This window comes from Zea mays, chromosome 2, assembly GCF_902167145.1.
Source record: "Zea mays cultivar B73 chromosome 2, Zm-B73-REFERENCE-NAM-5.0, whole genome shotgun sequence".
Lineage (NCBI taxonomy): Eukaryota > Viridiplantae > Streptophyta > Magnoliopsida > Poales > Poaceae > Zea > Zea mays.
Window position 1 is genome coordinate 384,363 of NC_050097.1, and position 21,030 is coordinate 405,392.

The 21,030-nt window shown below is 47.4% G+C and overlaps 1 pseudogene; it reads left to right on the forward strand.

Moving 5' to 3' along the window:
• Positions 1 to 20,071: 20,071 nt before the first annotated feature.
• LOC111590976 (uncharacterized) lies at positions 20,072 to 20,232 on the forward strand (annotated as a pseudogene).
• Positions 20,233 to 21,030: the final 798 nt, after the last annotated feature.

Consider the following 21,030-nt stretch of genomic DNA (forward strand, 5'->3'; position numbering starts at 1 on the left):
AAACATCCCCCAATTCAAGAACTCAAAGATTCTCACAAAACTAGTTAGAGGGATTGAGAAGAGAGAAAGCGAGACAAAAACTCAGCAACTTCAGATTTGACAAGATTTCAAAAGCATGCTGGACCACATGTGGTTATGACCAAACTTCTTCAAAATCTCAGGAACACATATGTGGGTGTTCAAAGCACCAGTGGATCTCTAAGCTAGAGCAATTACAAGACTAGGCAATGGAAGAGAGAGTGCTCCAATGCCAAAAGAGATAGCTGAACCGACCAACCCTCCTACCTATTTATAGAGGTTATTTATCTAGACTAAACTACCCCTTACATTGAGTCTATTCTCTCAGCCAAGAGAAAAATGGACCAACTCCTAGGTTCTTTATCTGACGGTTAGACACTCTTCACGAAGTTGCTTTGCCTCGACGCACCCTTCGCGATGACGCCATGTGCTGCCTTTGATTTCCACCAGAATCGCACAACCGAGTTTAGAGGCCCAAACTAGGTGAAACTAGCCCTCTGTAGCGCTGGGTGGTTTTGAGGCTCAACCATCGAAACCTTCAGAGTAGCGTACTCCATACGCACCCCACGTCCTGGCCACATGTCTCGCCAGTCTTCGATCGTGTCGGCGACGCGATCCAGTCTGCCACATCCTCGTGCTGGTGTGTGTCCCAAGTGTCAGTCACCACGGCTAGTCACCTGGCTTCTTCGGTTCCTTGATCAAGGCCTAATTCTAGTCCTTCGTCGCTCGTGACTCATCATCACGAACCCACTGTTGGTCACTTGTTCTCAAATGCTATAAATCAAGAACAAGACAACACAATTGTTAACGGTTAAAGACCTTTGTCCTTCGAAGCATTATTTCCTCTCGGATATAATGATCTTCAGACGAAGGTCATGTGTAACGCCCCGAATTTTTTTGCAGTTGAATTTTTTCTTTTCTTTACTCGCCAAAATTCGGGCGTTACCTTTTCTTTTCTTTTTCCCCTCGCTAAACCTTGACCTTTTCCAAAGTTCTAGCGGGAATCGGTTGGATTTCCCGTGTAAGAAAACCCTAAGTACTTTGTGTTGTCTGATGCACCATGCCGAACCTCGCATTTCTTTTGATTGCTTTGAAATTGCAAATGCATTCATGTAGGAAGATCGGATTTCGAAAATGAGGAGAAGATCTTTTCTTTCTTTTTCTCTCTCTTTCTCTCTCCTCTTTTTCTCTCTCTCCCGCGCCGTGGGCCGACCCCGGCCGGCCCAGCCGCCCCTGGCGCCCCCCCCTTGGGCCCAATTGGCCCATACCGCCCCCCCTCCCTTTATTTTTCCCAAAACCCCCCAATCCCTCTCCCTCTCTCTCATTTTCCCTCTCTCTCCCCTAGCGCCGCCCCTACCCGCCCCTGCCCTAAGCCGCCGCCGCCCCCTGCTCGGCCGCCGCCCCCTTGCCGGCCGCCCCCCCCCCCGCCGTCGGCCGCCCCTCGCCGGTGAGCCCCCTCCCCCTCTCCTCCCTCTCCCATCCCCCCTCCCCTTTCCCCTCGCCGCTCGGCGCCATGGCCGCCGCCATGGCCGCGCGCCCTGGCCGCCCGCTCGGCCGCCCGCCTGGTCGCCCGCCTGGCCGCCCGCCTAGCCGCGCGCCCCGGCCGCCCGCCTGGCCGCCCGCCTGGCCGCGCGCCCCGGCCGCCCGCCTGGCCGCCCGCCTGGCCGCGCGCCCTGGCCGCCCGCTCGGCCGGCTCAGCCGCCCCGGCTCGGCCGCCCCTGCGCGCCCTGCCCCCGGCCGGTTCAACCGCCCCTAGGGCCGGTTCAACCGCCCCCCCTCTCTGTTTATTTTATTTTATTTTATTTTATTTACTTTCTGTGATCATAGTTATTTTATTTTAGGTAGGTTAATCATTGTTCATGTTATTGAAATAGGAAGTTTAATTTAAAATTCCGTTATGCTAATTGATTCATGTGGTTAATTGTTTATCCCGTGCAATGTTGATCAACTTAAGATGATTAGGTTTCCACTAGTGCATATAACAGAATTCTTTTGTTAGGAACCTATTGAAACTGAAGTGCATAATTTAACTAATCGTTAGTGCATAAGATTTAACCCCCCCCCTGCGAGGCCCTTTCCTGTTTCTTTCTAACCATAACAGACGCAATGTCAAATGTCATATTTGATGCATATTCGCTTTATTTGTTCCCTTGTATGGTGTACTGTTCTTTTGTATTAAATATGTGGATGGATGTATGTATGTTTGCGATCGCGTAGAGAACGATTCGGTCGAAGAGCCCGAGGAACCCGCAGGAGAAGCCCCTGAGCAGCAGTCGTTTGGTGGAGGCAAGTGTCCCTTGACCTATCTATGTCCTATTCATTATTTAATTCACCCCCCGCTTTACACATTTATGCCTAAGGATTGACTAGCTTTTGTTATCCATGTCCTTGTTTACCTATCTGGGTTGGATTATTACTGTTTAGCTTTATGCTATTGCTCAAACTCTAATCAATGAACATGATGTGATTATCTATGATACGCTGTTTTCCCCTTCTCTTATTATGATGTGGTACTTGTGGCATTTAAGGGGACTCGAGCGGTTTCTCGAGTGCCTCTCCGTAAGGACCTGTTCTATGGATGACCGCCCGGGAAAACAGTGCAACCATAAGGGTGGAATGGGGTGCCCTTAGCTGAATAATTAGAGGATCCGGGGTGTAGTTCACTTAGCCGTCGTGCCGTCAATGGGGCTCGGTGTATGCGGCTCGCTCTGCCAAGTTTGGGTTCGCACCTTGGGGAGGAGTGCGGTGCATTTAGGAAACCTAACGGGTGGCTACAGCCCCGGGGAATCTTTGTAAAGGCTTCGTAGTGAATCCCTGGCCATTCACCTCGGGAGTGAATAAGGGTCTTGCAAGCCCGGACCAGAAAGGGAATCACGGCTTGTGGGTAAAGTGCACAACCTCTGCAGAGTGTTATGAAACTGATATATCAGCCGTGCTCACGGTTATGAGCGGCCAAGGGAGCTCCAGAGATTAGTGATACTTGATCAGAGATACTTTGGTACAGGTGACAATGAGATTGATGGTTCTGATTATGATTATGGTGCTGGTAAGTGGTACTCTTTCCGTTTGGAAAGGAGTATGTTTGGGTTAATAACTTGGGTTAATGCTAAAACTTGGCTTTCTACTAGTAAGTAATAATCTGACCAACTAAAAGCAACTGCTTGACTTATCCCCACATAAAGCTAGTCCACTACAGCCAAACAGGATACTTGCTGAGTATGTTGATGTGTACTCACCCTTGCTCTACACACCAAACCCCCCCCCCCAGGTTGTCAGCATTGCAACCACTGCTCAGGCGAAGATGAAGCTGTGGAAGGAGACTTCCAGGAGTTCCAAGATTACGACGAGTTCTAGGTGTGGGTTAGCGGCAACCCCCAGTCGGCTGCCTGTGAAGGCCGCGTTATCTACGTTTCTTTTCCGCACTTTGATTTATTGTAAGAACTATATGGACGTCTCAGACGTATGATGTAATCGACTATTTCCCTTTTTAATACTATTTTGAGCACTGTGTGATGATGTCCATATTATGTAACTGCTGTGTACGTGAATAACTGATCCTGGCACGTACATGGTTCGCATTCGGTTTGCCTTCTAAAACCGGGTGTGACATAAGTGGTATCAAAGCCGTGCTGACTGTAGGACCGCTAACCTAGAGTAGAATGGTCGTTCTAAGGACTATAGACCTCTGTCCCTTCCTTGACTTTGTCATCCCTTCAAAAGTTGGTCCTACCGACCAAACCTATGTTCTACTATATACTATACCTTGCTGAAAATCATGTTTTATTCTAATCCTTCATTTACTTATGATTCATTAATTGCTGGTCATATTAATTCTGTTCTCACCCTTTTGCTTGCGATGTCTTTTGTAGATGGCTCGACTTAGACACACTGCACGAAAGTCCGTCATCCCCTTCTTACCCTCCCGCCTTGCTGAGCGTCCGCTTCGCCGTCCCGTGGCCGGACAGTCCAGCCACTTGGAGAGACTACACCACCGCCTGCGTGAGGAGCAGGAACGTCGACGACAGGAGCAGCAGGGCTCTTCTTTCTCGCTCCACCAGGAGATAGAGTCTGTGAGGAGCTGCTCTCCTGTGCTTCCTCTGGAGCCGCCCCCTGCACCACCACTGGGCGCCCCAGCTTCTGGAGTAGCTGCTGGAGGAGACCCAGACGACGGAGATGGCGACGACAGCTCAAGCCACGACACCGACTTCTCTGCTAACCCTGAGCCGGAAGGATGGGTTGCTCGACCCATCACTCGCGACGCTGCTCACGGGTGTCACTTCCACGATGCGCTCGACACCCTGCTACGTCGGGCATTCGACCGGCATACTTGGTCCGTCGAGTATCGCTGTGTGGTCTACCAGCACAGTCGCGGGGTCTACCCGGACCGCTGGGAGGCAACTTGCTTGGTGCGCTGCCCGGAGGACAGTCTCCAGGGTGCGGAGGCCTGTTCAGAGCACTATTCTATCTCTGAGCGGGACTCAGCTGAGGCAGCCATGCAAGATGCTGCACGGCGTGCGCTTTCGCACTACTGCTCGGTTTTCGGTGGGGCAGCTGACGGTCTTAACCTGAAGTATTACCCCCGCCGTCAATCTGGCAGCACAGGAGGCGTGATTGTCTCACCTGTCGGTGAGGGCAATCCTAGGTTGAGCAGCACAGTCAACCTAGCCGCCGTGCTAAACACGGAGCTGGACCATGCATTAGATGAGCTGAGTAGGGCTCGTGCTGAGATCGCCCTGCTGCGGGCTGAGCGTGCGGAACGTCGTCACTTGGATGGTGGTTCCCCCGCTCCCGTCGGGACTCAGCACCCGTACCGCTCACCTCAGCGTGGACACCAGTCTTATGGCAATCCCGACTGCAAGACCAAGATAACTCTAGAACCATAGATCGTTAGAGTTGGATCTTGTAATTAATACGAAATATATACGTAGAAGCTTCAGTCTTAGCGTTGGTTTCGGTCTTAGTTAGTTTTAGTTAGACAGGGTAGTTTGCTATATCCTGTGCATTTATGTTTGTCATGATGAACTATGTTTGGTTTGGATCTTTGTAATGATTGTCACCAGAGTGTGGGTATCCCCTGCATTTTGGTTTACCTATTATGTTAATGGAGTTAGTTATATAGTTGGGAAACCCCTTTTATTCCACTTTCCTTTCTATCTGAGAAGCTGTGTGGTCTGTGTTGGAGATCAGTGAAGATGCTCATCTGTTCAGTGCTGTTGAAGAATTCTCTTCTCTTTTCTTATGCTGCAAGATCTGCCAGATCAGTTCTGATGTGTGGTTGCATTCTGCAGATGTCAGAGAACAGGCGCAGAGGAGGAAGGCGTGCTCAGCAGGAGCGAGCCGCTCAACAGGAAGAGGTGCCCCAGCAGCAACACCTGCCGCCCCCGCCCCCGATGTCCATCGAGCAGATGTTTCTGATGCAGACTCAGGCAGTTCAAGCCATCGGTCAGACTTTGGCCGCCATTCAGCAGCAGCAGCAGCAGCAGCAGCAGGCCCCACCTCAGCCTCAGATGCCTCAGATGCCCAGAGACAAGCGTGCTGAATTCATGAGAGGTCATCCACCAACGTTCGCTCATTCTTCTGACCCCATGGATGCTGAAGATTGGCTGCGCACTGTGGAGCGGGAGTTGCATACCGCTCAGTGCGATGACAGGGAGAAAGTTCTGTATGGTCCCCGTCTGTTGAGAGGAGCAGCCCAGTCATGGTGGGAGTCTTACCTCGCCACCCATGCCCATCCCGACGCCATCACTTGGGAAGAATTCAGAGGTAGCTTTCGTCAGTACCATGTGCCTGCAGGTCTGATGACAGTGAAGAAGGAGGAATTCCTGGCTCTCAAGCAAGGGCCATTGTCTGTCAGTGAGTACCGAGACAGGTTTCTGCAATTGTCTCGCTATGCTCCTGAAGATGTCAACACCGACGCCAAGCGACAGTACCGTTTCCTGAGAGGCTTGGTTGACCCTTTGCAGTACCAACTGATGAATCACACCTTCCCAACATTCCAGCACCTGATTGACAGAGCAATCATGACAGAAAGGAAGCGCAAGGAGATGGAAGATCGTAAGCGCAAGATCAGTGGACCCCAGCCTAGAAGCAGCAGCCGCCCTCGTTTCTCAGGCAATCAACCTCAGCAGTTCAGGCAGAACCAGCGTCCACCTCAGCAGCATCAGCAGTTTCAAAGGCAGTACCCTCAGAATCAGTACCAGAACCGTCAGAGCAATCAGTCAGGAGGTCAGTTTCCGAGGCAGAATCAGCAAGCACCTCGTCTTCCTGCCCCAGCAAACCAGCAGAACAGTCAGGCAGCACCAGCTCAGGTTGGAAACAGGGCATGTTTCCACTGTGGAGAGCAAGGCCACTGGGTGATGCAGTGTCCGAAGAAGGCAGCCCAGCAGCAGTCAGGCCCCAATGCCCCAGCAAAGCAGAATGTGCCTCAGCCTGGAGCAGGCAATCGCTCTCAGCCGCGCTATAATCATGGAAGATTGAACCATTTGGAAGCTGAAGCAGTTCAGGAGACCCCCGGCATGATAGTAGGTATGTTCCCAGTCGACTCCCATATTGCAGAAGTGTTATTTGATACTGGAGCAACGCATTCTTTCATTACTGCATCATGGGTAGAAGCACATAATCTTCCAATTACCACCATGTCAACCCCCATTCAAATCGACTCAGCCGGTGGTAGAATTCGAGCCGATAGCATTTGTTTGAATATAAGTGTGAAAATAAGGGGGATAGCGTTTCCCGCCAACCTTATAGTAATGGGTACTCAGGGAATAGATGTCATCCTAGGGATGAATTGGCTAGATAAGTATCAGGCAGTTATCAGTTGTGATAAAAGGACCATCAAGTTAGTGTCCCCACTAGGAGAGGAAGTGGTGACTGAGTTAGTCCCACCTGAGCCAAAGAAAGGAAGTTGTTATCAGATGGCTGTCGATAGCAGTGAAGCAGATCCAATTGAGAGTATCAAGGTTGTGTCTGAATTCCTAGATGTGTTTCCAAAGGATTTACCGGGTATGCCACCAGAGCGGAAAGTTGAGTTTGCCATAGAGCTTCTTCCCGGAACCGCCCCTATCTTTAAGAGAGCTTACAGAATATCTGGACCAGAGTTGGATGAACTTAAGAAGCAAATTGATGAGCTGTCAGAGAAAGGTTACATCCGGCCAAGCACCTCGCCTTGGGCCGCCCCTGTCTTATTTGTGGAGAAGAAAGATGGCACCAAGAGGATGTGCATCGATTATCGAGCTTTGAATGAGGTCACGATCAAGAACAAGTATCCTTTGCCCAGAATAGAAGATCTGTTCGACCAGTTGAGAGGAGCCAGTGTGTTCTCCAAGATTGATCTGAGGTCAGGTTATCATCAGCTCAGGATCCGACCTTCGGACATTCCGAAGACGGCATTCATTTCCAAGTATGGGTTGTACGAGTTCACAGTGATGTCTTTTGGTTTGACCAATGCACCAGCGTTTTTCATGAACTTGATGAACAGTGTGTTCATGGATTACCTTGATAAGTTTGTGGTGGTATTCATTGATGACATTCTGGTTTATTCTCAAAGCGAAGAAGAGCATGCAAGTCATTTGAGGATGGTATTGCAGAGATTGCGAGAGCACCAATTGTATGCAAAGTTGAGTAAGTGTGAGTTCTGGATCAGTGAAGTCCTGTTCTTGGGTCACATAATCAACAAAGAAGGATTGGCTGTGGATCCGAAGAAAGTGGCAGACATTTTGAATTGGAAAGCGCCAACAGATGCTAGAGGAATCAAGAGCTTCATTGGAATGGCCGGATATTATCGGCGATTCATTGAAGGGTTTTCGAAGATTGCGAAACCAATGACAGCATTGCTAGGCAACAAAGTTGAGTTCAAGTGGACCCAGAAATGCCAAGAGGCCTTTGAAGCGCTGAAAGAGAAGTTGACAACAGCGCCTGTCCTAGTCTTGCCTAATGTGCACAAGCCCTTCTCGGTGTATTGCGATGCTTGTTACACAGGTTTGGGATGTGTGTTGATGCAAGAGGGAAGAGTTGTGGCTTACTCGTCCCGACAGTTGAAGGTTCATGAGAAGAACTACCCAATCCATGATCTAGAGTTGGCAGCAGTGGTTCACGCACTGAAGACATGGAGGCACTATCTGTATGGACAGAAATGCGATGTTTACACAGACCACAAGAGTCTGAAGTATATATTCACTCAGTCAGAGTTGAACATGAGGCAACGAAGATGGTCAGAGTTGATTAAAGACTATGAGTTGGAGATTCATTACCATCCAGGCAAAGCAAACGTAGTGGCAGATGCTTTGAGCAGAAAGAGTCAAGTCAATCTGATGGTCGCTCGTCCGATGCCTTATGAGTTGGCCAAGGAGTTTGACAGGTTGAGTCTCGGGTTTCTGAACAATTCGCGAGGAGTCACAATTGAGTTGGAACCTACCTTGGAGCGCGAAATCAAAGAAGCGCAGAAGAATGATGAGAAAATCAGTGAGATCCGGCGATTGATTCTAGATGGCAAAGGCAAAGATTTTCGAGAAGATGCAGAAGGCGTGGTATGGTTCAAAGACCGCTTGTGTGTTCCCAATGTCCAGTCCATTCGGGAGTTGATTCTTAAGGAAGCTCATGAGACAGCTTATTCGATTCACCCTGGCAGTGAGAAGATGTATCAAGATCTGAAGAAGAAATTCTGGTGGTACGGAATGAAGAGGGAAATCGCAGAGCATGTGGCTATGTGCGATAGTTGCCGAAGAATTAAGGCAGAACACCAGAGACCTGCTGGATTGTTGCAACCGTTGCAGATCCCTCAGTGGAAATGGGATGAAATTGGTATGGATTTCATAGTCGGATTGCCTCGCACTCGAGCCGGCTACGATTCCATTTGGGTAGTAGTGGACCGTTTGACCAAGTCAGCCCACTTCATACCTGTCAAGACCAACTACAACAGTGCAGTATTGGCAGAGTTGTATATGTCTCGGATCGTTTGTCTTCATGGTGTGCCAAAGAAGATAGTGTCAGACAGAGGAACGCAGTTCACCTCTCATTTCTGGCAGCAGTTGCATGAAGCCTTGGGCACGCATCTGAATTTCAGTTCAGCTTATCATCCGCAGACAGATGGCCAGACCGAAAGAACCAACCAAATTCTCGAAGATATGTTGAGAGCCTGTGCGTTGCAAGATCAGTCCGGATGGGATAAAAGACTGCCTTATGCAGAGTTTTCCTATAACAACAGTTACCAGGCCAGTTTGAAGATGTCACCATTTCAGGCGCTCTATGGAAGGAGTTGTAGAACTCCGTTGCAATGGGATCAACCTGGAGAAAAGCAAGTGTTTGGGCCAGACATTTTGCTTGAAGCCGAAGAGAACATCAAGATGGTTCGAGAGAACCTGAAGATCGCGCAATCGAGGCAGCGAAGCTATGCAGACACAAGAAGAAGAGAGCTGAGTTTCGAAGTCGGAGACTTTGTCTATCTGAAAGTGTCACCGATCAGAGGAGTCAGAAGATTCGGAGTGAAAGGCAAGCTAGCACCCCGCTACATTGGTCCGTATCAGATTCTTGCAAGACGAGGAGAAGTGGCCTATCAGCTCAGTTTGCCCGAGAATTTGTCTGCTGTGCATAATGTCTTTCATGTGTCTCAGTTGAAGAAGTGCTTGCGTGTGCCAGAAGAGCAGTTGCCCGTGGAAGGTCTGGAACTCCAAAAGGACTTGACCTATGTTGAGGAGCCAGCTCAGATCCTTGAGATTGCAGATAGAGTCACCCGAAGGAAGACCATCAGAATGTGCAAAGTCAGATGGAATCACCACTCTGAGGAAGAAGCAACCTGGGAGCGTGAAGATGATTTGATGGCCAAGTACCCAGAGCTCTTTGCTAGCCAGCCCTGAATCTCGAGGGCGAGATTCTTTTAAGGGGGATAGGTTTGTAACGCCCCGAATTTTTTTGCAGTTGAATTTTTTCTTTTCTTTACTCGCCAAAATTCGGGCGTTACCTTTTCTTTTCTTTTTCCCCTCGCTAAACCTTGACCTTTTCCAAAGTTCTAGCGGGAATCGGTTGGATTTCCCGTGTAAGAAAACCCTAAGTACTTTGTGTTGTCTGATGCACCATGCCGAACCTCGCATTTCTTTTGATTGCTTTGAAATTGCAAATGCATTCATGTAGGAAGATCGGATTTCGAAAATGAGGAGAAGATCTTTTCTTTCTTTTTCTCTCTCTTTCTCTCTCCTCTTTTTCTCTCTCTCCCGCGCCGTGGGCCGACCCCGGCCGGCCCAGCCGCCCCTGGCGCCCCCCCCTTGGGCCCAATTGGCCCATACCGCCCCCCCTCCCTTTATTTTTCCCAAAACCCCCCAATCCCTCTCCCTCTCTCTCATTTTCCCTCTCTCTCCCCTAGCGCCGCCCCTACCCGCCCCTGCCCTAAGCCGCCGCCGCCCCCTGCTCGGCTGCCGCCCCCCTGCCGGCCGCCCCCCCCCCCCCCCGCCGTCGGCCGCCCCTCGCCGGTGAGCCCCCTCCCCCTCTCCTCCCTCTCCCATCCCCCCTCCCCTTTCCCCTCGCCGCTCGGCGCCATGGCCGCCGCCATGGCCGCGCGCCCTGGCCGCCCGCTCGGCCGCCCGCCTGGTCGCCCGCCTGGCCGCGCGCCTGGCCGCGCGCCCCGGCCGCCCGCCTGGCCGCCCGCCTGGCCGCCCGCCTGGCCGCGCGCCCTGGCCGCCCGCTCGGCCGGCTCAGCCGCCCCGGCTCGGCCGCCCCTGCGCGCCCTGCCCCCGGCCGGTTCAACCGCCCCTAGGGCCGGTTCAACCGCCCCCCCCCTCTCTGTTTTTTTATTTTATTTTATTTTATTTACTTTCTGTGATCATAGTTATTTTATTTTAGGTAGGTTAATCATTGTTCATGTTATTGAAATAGGAAGTTTAATTTAAAATTTCGTTATGCTAATTGATTCATGTGGTTAATTGTTTATCCCGTGCAATGTTGATCAACTTAAGATGATTAGGTTTCCACTAGTGCATATAACAGAATTCTTTTGTTAGGAACCTATTGAAACTGAAGTGCATAATTTAACTAATCGTTAGTGCATAAGATTTAACCAACCCCCCCTGCGAGGCCCTTTCCCGTTTCTTTCTAACCATAACAGACGCAATGTCAAATGTCATATTTGATGCATATTCGCTTTATTTGTTCCCTTGTATGGTGTACTGTTCTTTTGTATTAAATATGTGGATGGATGTATGTATGTTTGCGATCGCGTAGAGAACGATTCGGTCGAAGAGCCCGAGGAACCCGCAGGAGAAGCCCCTGAGCAGCAGTCGTTTGGTGGAGGCAAGTGTCCCTTGACCTATCTATGTCCTATTCATTATTTAATTCACCCCCCGCTTTACACATTTATGCCTAAGGATTGACTAGCTTTTGTTATCCATGTCCTTGTTTACCTATCTGGGTTGGATTATTACTGTTTAGCTTTATGCTATTGCTCAAACTCTAATCAATGAACATGATGTGATTATCTATGATACGCTGTTTTCCCCTTCTCTTATTATGATGTGGTACTTGTGGCATTTAAGGGGACTCGAGCGGTTTCTCGAGTGCCTCTCCGTAAGGACCTGTTCTATGGATGACCGCCCGGGAAAACAGTGCAACCATAAGGGTGGAATGGGGTGCCCTTAGCTGAATAATTAGAGGATCCGGGGTGTAGTTCACTTAGCCGTCGTGCCGTCAATGGGGCTCGGTGTATGCGGCTCGCTCTGCCAAGTTTGGGTTCGCCCCTTGGGGAGGAGTGCGGTGCATTTAGGAAACCTAACGGGTGGCTACAGCCCCGGGGAATCTTTGTAAAGGCTTCGTAGTGAATCCCTGGCCATTCACCTCGGGAGTGAATAAGGGTCTTGCAAGCCCGGACCAGAAAGGGAATCACGGCTTGTGGGTAAAGTGCACAACCTCTGCAGAGTGTTATGAAACTAATATATCAGCCGTGCTCACGGTTATGAGCGGCCAAGGGAGCTCCAGAGATTAGTGATACTTGATCAGAGATACTTTGGTACAGGTGACAATGAGATTGATGGTTCTGATTATGATTATGGTGCTGGTAAGTGGTACTCTTTCCGTTTGGAAAGGAGTATGTTTGGGTTAATAACTTGGGTTAATGCTAAAACTTGGCTTTCTACTAGTAAGTAATAATCTGACCAACTAAAAGCAACTGCTTGACTTATCCCCACATAAAGCTAGTCCACTACAGCCAAACAGGATACTTGCTGAGTATGTTGATGTGTACTCACCCTTGCTCTACACACCAAACCCCCCCAGGTTGTCAGCATTGCAACCACTGCTCAGGCGAAGATGAAGCTGTGGAAGGAGACTTCCAGGAGTTCCAAGATTACGACGAGTTCTAGGTGTGGGTTAGCGGCAACCCCCAGTCGGCTGCCTGTGAAGGCCGCGTTATCTACGTTTCTTTTCCGCACTTTGATTTATTGTAAGAACTATATGGACGTCTCAGACGTATGATGTAATCGACTATTTCCCTTTTTAATACTATTTTGAGCACTGTGTGATGATGTCCATATTATGTAACTGCTGTGTACGTGAATAACTGATCCTGGCACGTACATGGTTCGCATTCGGTTTGCCTTCTAAAACCGGGTGTGACATCATGAAGGATACACTTTCATCATTTTATAATATAAACATGAATATAAATAAGAGAGTGAAGGAATACAGATGAATGAAGATAATATTCATTATGCACTAATGATTCATTTAACTATATTAAACATGAATAAATATTATCAATATACATATTACAATGGTACCTTCGGCTTGCCGGAAGGTGGGAGAGCGAGAATAGCGCAAAAGCAATTACAATCCAGCGTGAACAGTACAGTGTTACTGTTCATCTATTTATAGGCACGGGACGCAGCCAAGATAAAAGTACATTTATATCCCTGGTAACTTCCTATAATCCTAACATGAATTATTGAGGACTATAAGGTCTTTGGCCCCTTTGTCATCATTATGCTTTGAGCTTCGTCAACATGTTAGGCCGAAGGTCCTTGTCTTTAAGCTTTGTTGTCCACTCTTCATCTCCTTTCATTCCATTATGAGGGAAGTTCTTCGTCCCAAAGCCGAAGCTTCTTGTAACTATTCATAATCATGCTAAAAACATATGGTTAGACACATTTTTGAGGACCTTCGGAAGAGGAAGGCCCCAACAGTAGTCCCTCGCAGTATTAATTTGTTTCCTTGTAACAAATTTAGACTACGATTTGGACGAAGGCCTTTAGCCTAAGGTCCGAAAAAACACCTTCCCTTTGCTAGAATAGAGAACGACACTGACATACCGGGCCCACCAAGCCGTGGGGCTCTATGCATATAAATATGAGCTCGTATTGAAAGCGTTTCTTGTGCTATTTCGGTTGCTTACACTGTGCTTGCCATTTTAAACTTTCTTGTTTTGTCGTGACTTCGAGCTTCGGCATTTCAACAAGTTTTGATTTGATGGCTGTTGAGAAGAAGACTATCGACCTAGCGCTGTCCGAATTTTATGAAGCTATGGAGAGGACCAATGCAGAAAATATTGCACATGAGACATTAGCTGGGATTTCTAAGGATTCCAGTGACAGTGAAGACTTTGATGCAGAAAGTGAGAATGATGATGTCGAAGATCGGCCCTGGAGGCCAAGTCATGTTGTCTTCGGAAAGTCAACAATCAAACAAGGATAGATTGATGCCATGAGAGGAAGGTACTTTCATGACATTTCTATTATGCGGGCTGGAGGGGAGAGTAATGTCCCTCTGCCCAAAGCTGACGAGGTGGTTGTCTATAGAAGTTTCATCAAAGCGGGGCTTCAGTTTCCTTTGGATGGTATGCTGGCCGAAGTGCTGAAAACCTTCGAAGTCTACCTTCATCAGCTTACCCCCGAAGCCATCATCAAGATAGGGGAATAGATTTGGGCCATGAGGAGCCAAGGACAAGAACCAAATGCAAAAAGCTTCTATAATATGCATGAATTATCTTATGAGACGAAGGCCACTATAAAAGAACAATATAACAACAACTTTGGTTGCTATGGCTTCATAACCCGTTCTGAAGTAAGCAACCCAGTTCCAACATTCCGCAAGAGATGGCTGGGAGCCTAGATGCAAGAATGGTTCTATGTGAAGAACGATCTGGTTGAGAGGGAAGACATCAAGGGGATTATCCAACGCCCTATATGGTCTCACTTCGGCATTAGGAGACCATCCCTTGCCATTGGGAACGACATACAAGCGTGCCAAGCTGCTTATAACGCAGTATGCACTTACATAGGCACCAGGGACTTTGTCTAGGAGCACATTGCTTTCAAGGTGTGGCCGCTCGAGAGTGGGTGGAAGATGCCGAAGGAGGCTGCTGTTGGGTCTAGCCAAGGTGGCTTGGTTTACTTGAAGTATACATTCAAATACAGGAGCCAATTTGATGAGCCAAACAACGACTGGCTAGATGTCATTGACGCAACGAGCGATGAGTTGCTTGGTGCCTACTCAAGGGCCAAAGATGATGCTATGACAGCGGTCTTCGGAGGCCGAGAGAAGAAAAGGTTGAATAGGGTTTTTGAAGTTATTGGTTTCGTATACCCAGATTATAGCTATCCTTCGAGAATGCAAGGAAAGAAAAGAAGAGCTGCCACTTCGGCAATTTCCATTACGCCGAAACCGAAAAGGGTTAAAGTTTTGACACATCGTCCTAAGTGCACTGAAACAGCAGAAGAGCCGAGGCTTGCTAAAGGGTCCTCTGCCGTTGAGTCAAGTCACCCCACTACTATCAAAGCTAGGGTGGAATCGGCTGAAGAGCCAAACCTGAAGATAGAAGCAGAGCAGCCAAAAACTTTGAGTTCATTGCAAGAAGTAGAACTGCCGAAGGTTCAAAAGATTGCTTCAATAACTCCGAAGAGAAGGAGAATGGCCAGTGTATTGGATGCTGTTATGGAGTCCACAAGGGCGTTAACTCCTGCTTCTGTCGAGGCACCTAACGTGGAAGGCGAAAATATAAAGGAATCTGCCGAAGTTGGCATGACACGTGTTGTAGCTGAGGTTGGGCCCTCGGCTCCTGCCAAAGCAAGACCCTCGGAGGCTATTGAAAAGGGTGCTGAAACAAGACCTTCGGATGCCGCGAAAGCTTCAGTAATGTTAGAAAAAGAGAAGGCTATCGAAGGATCCGAGTCCCCTGCCCCTGGAGTATCTACTAAGGAACTGGAATTTATAGTGTGTCATGCTTCAGGGAAAAAATTATCAAAAGAGCAAATTGCCGAAACACAACATTACGCTAGGGATCTGCAATACCCTCGAGGATCCTTGGTGTATGGTGGGGATGATGAAGATGACTTCCTTTATTGTCTGCCTGACAACAAAGAGATTCATGTTTGTCAGGAGATGGCAGACAATACAGGGTACCCGAAGTTTGAGTTAGGTTTGTCTGCAATGACGAAGGACCAACTCGCGGATAGCGTTGCCTATAACACTCTAAAGGTGTGAACACTTTGACTTGTTAGAATGTAGATTATTTTTGTAGTTTATTTCCTTTTCAGTATGTGCCCATCCTTTATTTTTGTAGGGCTTAATTCTGTGCAAGGCTTTAAGGGCCCAAACGAAAGCCGAAGATGAAAGCTGCCAGCTAGCGCATGGGAATCTTCGATCAGAAGTTATTACACTAAGGAATGAAGCTCTTGAAAAAGACAAAATACTACACTCCTTGGTGGATAGACTAAAAACCAGCGAAGCCTAGCTTAACGCACAAGCCGAAGCTCATAAAGCTGAGGTTGAAAATTTAAAGAAGAAGCTCGCTGAAATGAATGAAAATTTCGAAGTTGCGAAAGCAAAACAAGAAATAAGTGAAATGGAAACGGCAAGGGTGCAGAAAAATATTGAAGAACTTCGGGATTCCAAAGAAAAATGCTATGAAGTATCCATAAATTGTGCGAAGAAACTTAAAGATAGCTTTGCAAAGGTGGGTGCATACTCATCGGAGCAAAGATTTATCCGAGCCAATCCCGAAGGAGTTATTCAATGGATCGGCGAAGAGGTCGAAGCTTTTGAAGAAATACTCAGTGACCGTGGAGATTTTTGTGCCTTCGTTGGTGCCCGAGGGGTTGCAGCAGTTTTGGAGAAGACTGGCTATAACCATGTTAAGGCTGCAGCCCAGGCAGAAGTCACCCTCTCCGTAGAGGATACGAAGGAACCTTCAACCGAAGCCACTTCGATGGGCGGGAAGTTCTATTCCGATATCTGGATGAAGGGTGGCCGTGAGATGACCGATGAAGCTATAAAGAAGAGCGAAAAAGAATCTCACGATGCACAAGTGGAGGCAAAGGAGGCTGAAGAAGTAGCTGAACGCACATTGATTATAGGTATCCTTTTAAAACTTTTTGTCTCATTGTTTGTTTATGGCTTCGAAAATTCATCATTATGCTTTATACTACAGCCGGCCTTTCGCCACCACCGGAGCCATACAATCCTGAGGCGGATCCAATAATGAAAGAGGCTTTAGATGTAATGAAGATTGCTAACGAAGTTGTTGACGAAGTCGTCGACAAACTTTTACATGAAGCCATCGAGAGGATACTAAAGGAAGACTAAGTTCTTGTGTACTAGGAAATGTAATATTTGTATATGAGTCATAGATCAAATATTTGTATGTAAATTAATGTAATATATTTCTTTGCGATGCATGAAATTTGTGTACATACCATTTTTGAACCTTTGGCGAAAAAACACCTTCCCTTCTTTTAATGCTTCACGAAGAAAAATTGTCGCATCTATTGATTGAATACCTCATACTTTGCCACGACTGTTGTATAATAACATTGCTCACTAAGATTTCCCTGTTGTGTAAAATTGTGTCTGTCGAAGGTATACCATGTGCTTCAGCACATTGTTTCAGAATCCATCGGATATTTTCGGAGGAGCATTTTTCCTTTTGCACAATTTTCTTGTTGATGCAATATGATGTATGATGTAATGCTATGCGAAATGATGTGATGATATGATGCAATATGATGTTTATGTCGAAAATAAGCACCCACACGAAAACACATCCAAACTCTGCATTCCCTTAGGGACGACTTTGGAGTCTCTTCACCTTTTACGTAGGTGGTATTTTAGCTCTACATCCCCTGAGGAACGATTTTGGAGCTAAGCTCTGCATCCCCATAGGAACAACTTTGGAGCTTCTTCACCTCTGATTTAGGTGGTATTTAAGCTCTACATCCCCTTAGGAACGACTTTGGAGCTTCTTCACATTTGATTTAGGTGGTATTTTGGCTCTGCATTCCCTTAGGAATGAATTTTGAGCTTCGAAACTTACTCTACGCTCCCTTAGGAATGACTTTGTAGCTTCGGAACTTACTCTGCGCTCCCTTAGGAACGACTTTATAGCTTCGAAACCTAATTCTGTCATACTCGATGATGTAACGACAATATTATTACATCAAGTTGAAAATTTATCCCTCATGTATTGTTTTCCTTTCAAGAAAATATAAAAGGCAGAAAGAGTTAAGATACATCAAATCATCATATTCCTTGGCCGAGGCACCGTATTCCTTTTAGTAAATATGCTTCGACTCAGGCACAGTGTTGTTGACTGTGCAAGCTTCGGACTCCTCCCGAAGGTCGCGCTGTTGCTGAATATGATTGCGCCCTTCTGGCTGTTGATTGTGGATCAGTGGTGGTGGTGGTGGCAACTGGGGCTAGGAAGCTGGGGAATGGCTTGCCGAAGCAACAAAAGTCATAGGTTGTTAATTGCCTACGTATTCTGGGATGTATGGGGAATAACACGAAGCAGTGTGGAGGACTTGCTTCGGCTGACTCTGTCGCGCCTCAGCTTCGACAATTTCCTTCTGCTTCTGAATTGTAACCTAGCATGTTCTTATTGTGTGGCCCTTGTCCTCGCCACAAAAAAGACAGTACAACTTTCTGGGTTGATTGCCAAACCTTCCTCCACTAAAACTTCTTCCTCCTCTGCCCCTTGGAGCCGGTGGTCTGAAAGAGGTCTACTGCATGCTCGAAGACTGAGAACTGTGATGGCTATGCTGAACATTGCTGGCCCTTTCATCATTGGCATCGGAGTTGTGAATTGATTGGACATGCCTGGGATGAAGTCTCTCTCCGAAGCCCTTGGTCATTTCAGAAACCTGTAGGCTTCCTCCCTTCTTTGGTGAAAATCATTATAGGCCCGGATGTACTCATCCATCTTCTGAAGGAGCTTCTCTAGGGTCTGTGGAGGCTTCCTGGCAAAATATTGAGTTGTAGGTCCTGGCCGGAGTCCCTTAATCATGGCCTCAATGACAATTTCATTGGGCACTGTGGGCGCTTGTGCTCTTAGGCGCAAAAACCTTTGGACATACGCCTGAAGGTATTCCTCATGGTCTTGCGTGCACTGAAACAAGGCCTGAGTAGTGACTGGCTTTGTTTGAAAACCTTGGAAACTGGTGACCAGCATATCTTTGAGCTTTTTCTATGATGTAATTGTTCCCGACCGAAGAGAGGAGTACCATGTCTAGGCCACGCTTCGTACTGCCATGACGAAGGACTTTGCCATGACGGCGGCATTACCCCATACGAGGATATTGTTGCCTCATAGCTCATCAAGAACTGCTTTGGATTCGAGTGCCCATCATACATGGGCAACTAGGGTGGTTTGTAGGATTGTGGCCATGAGATAGCCTGCAATTCTCCTGCTAGAGGAGAAGCATCATCAAAAGTAAAGTTACCATGATGAAAGTCATCATACCATTCATCTTCGTTAAATGAGCTCTCTTGTCGAAGCTCCCTGTGCTGAGGCCTTTGGTCCTCGTCATCTTGAGTAAGATGGCGCATTTTTTCAGCAGCTTCGTCAATCTTCTTCTTAAGGTCGGCCAGCAAGGCCATCTTCTCCTTTTTCCTTTGCACTTGTTGATGGATGACCTCTAGGCCCCTGCTTTCCTGATCAATTTGCTCCTCCTGAAGAGTTGGGCTGATGGCCTTCCTCTTTTGGTTCCTGGCCTTTCGCAGGGAGAGGGCATCTTGATTTGTTTCCAGTGGTTGTAGAGCAGCCCCTGGCACCGTTGCTTTCTTCGGCGGCATGTCGAATATGGGTGCTCTTCCGAAGGTTGTGGAAGTGAGTTCACCGGAGGTGGGTGCCAAATGTTGGTCACTTGTTCTCAAATGCTAGAAATTAAGAACAAGACAACACAATTGTTAATGGTTAAAGACCTTCGTCCTTCGAAGCATTATTTCCTCTCGGATATAATGATCTTCAGACCAAGGTCATGAAGGATACACCTTCATCATTTTATAACATAAACATGAATATAAATAAGAGAGTGAAGGAATACAGAGGAATGAAGATAATATTCGTTATGCACTTATGATTCATTTAACTTTATTAAACATGAATAAATATTAACAATATACATATTACAATGGTACCTTCGGCTTGCCGGAAGGTGGGAGAGCGAGAATGGCGCAAAAACGATTACAATCCAGCGTGAACAGTATGACGTTACTGTTCATCTATTTATAGGCACGGGACGTAGCCCGGATAAAAGTACATTTATATCCCTGGTAACTTCCTATAATCCTAACATGAATTATTGAGGACTATAAGGTCTTTGGCCCCTTTGTCATCATTATGCTTTGAGCTTCGTCAACATGTTAGGCCGAAGGTCCTTGTCTTTTAGCTTCACTGTCCACTCTTCATCTCCCTTCATTCCATTATGAGGGAAGTTCTTCGTCCCAAAGCCGAAGCTTCCTGTAACTATTCATAATCATGCTAAAAACATATGGTTAGACACATTTTTGAGGACCTTTGAAAGAGGAAGGCCCCAACGCCCACATGATCTTAACCTTCGTCGTCGTCCTGTATTGCACACCTGCATACCACAAGATGAGTGAGACATGGTTGCACATACACAAACTCGTACTCTGCTTAGTCCAAGACTAACACCCCACATATGGGCCTTGAGAAACCAACCAAGCACAATGTGATAGGAAGCTAGATGCAGCACAACGCTACCATATAGTATAATCTTGCTATATGAAGAAGGACGAGCAACCGAGCGACCTAAAAAAAAGGATCAGGCTCCTTTTCAACTCAAACTTTTTTCGGCCTTTTGGCTAAGATAAAGTGTAATATTTTTTATCAGTTTAATATATGATATGTGGACCATATGTATGATTTTACATTAAATTCATTTTTTATGAGTTTCAAATATGGTTGCATGCCATCGCAACACTGTCATTGTAATGGTAGGAATTAAATGGCGAGAGACGCACGTAGTTGGATCGGTAAGTCAGGTCAACGCGACAAAAAGTTGACCTGATCATGGGCCACCTGACCCGACGAATCCGACCCGACCCGCTCGAGAAAAACCCTACCCAACCAATGCAATGGGTGGGTACGGGCCATAATTTTTGACCCGCAATAATTCACGGGCCGGGTATGGGCCGTGATTTTTGACCCAAAACCCGTCCCAACTCGAAAAAACCCGATCTAAAGCCAAAAAACCTTACCCAACCAGAAAAACCCGACCCAACACGTCAACACAGGGAGGCACGTGTCGGGTAGGGCCATGCTAAATAGCCCACGACCTGACCTTGACTCGACCCAAACACAACCCGACCCGAGGTTTGAATAGGTCTAACGAAAAGTAGGTCTTGCTTGCAGCGGGCTTGCATTGTTAAGTCACACATGCAAATGTAGGGATGAAAACGGACGGAAACGGATGAAAAAACCTTTTAGTGTCGGTGTTTAAGGTTAGGGTTTAGGGATTGGATCTTGGGTCTAGGTTACCATAAAAACATGTGCTATAGCTCACTTGTGGCAAAAATGTCGTAACGGCCTCTCCGATCTAAAATGTAGGTGGCAGGTCGGATGAGGCCATAATCAGCCTTAGCAGTCTCAGTGGCCAAATCATGGGTGGCGGACGGGAGGCATGAAATCGTCGTTTGACGATGAAAACATGTGTCACGGGAGGCCAAAAATAGCCTTACCGGCCTCCGGGGACCAAAACGTGTACTATGGTTTGGACACTAAAATTCTACTATGTCAGCAAA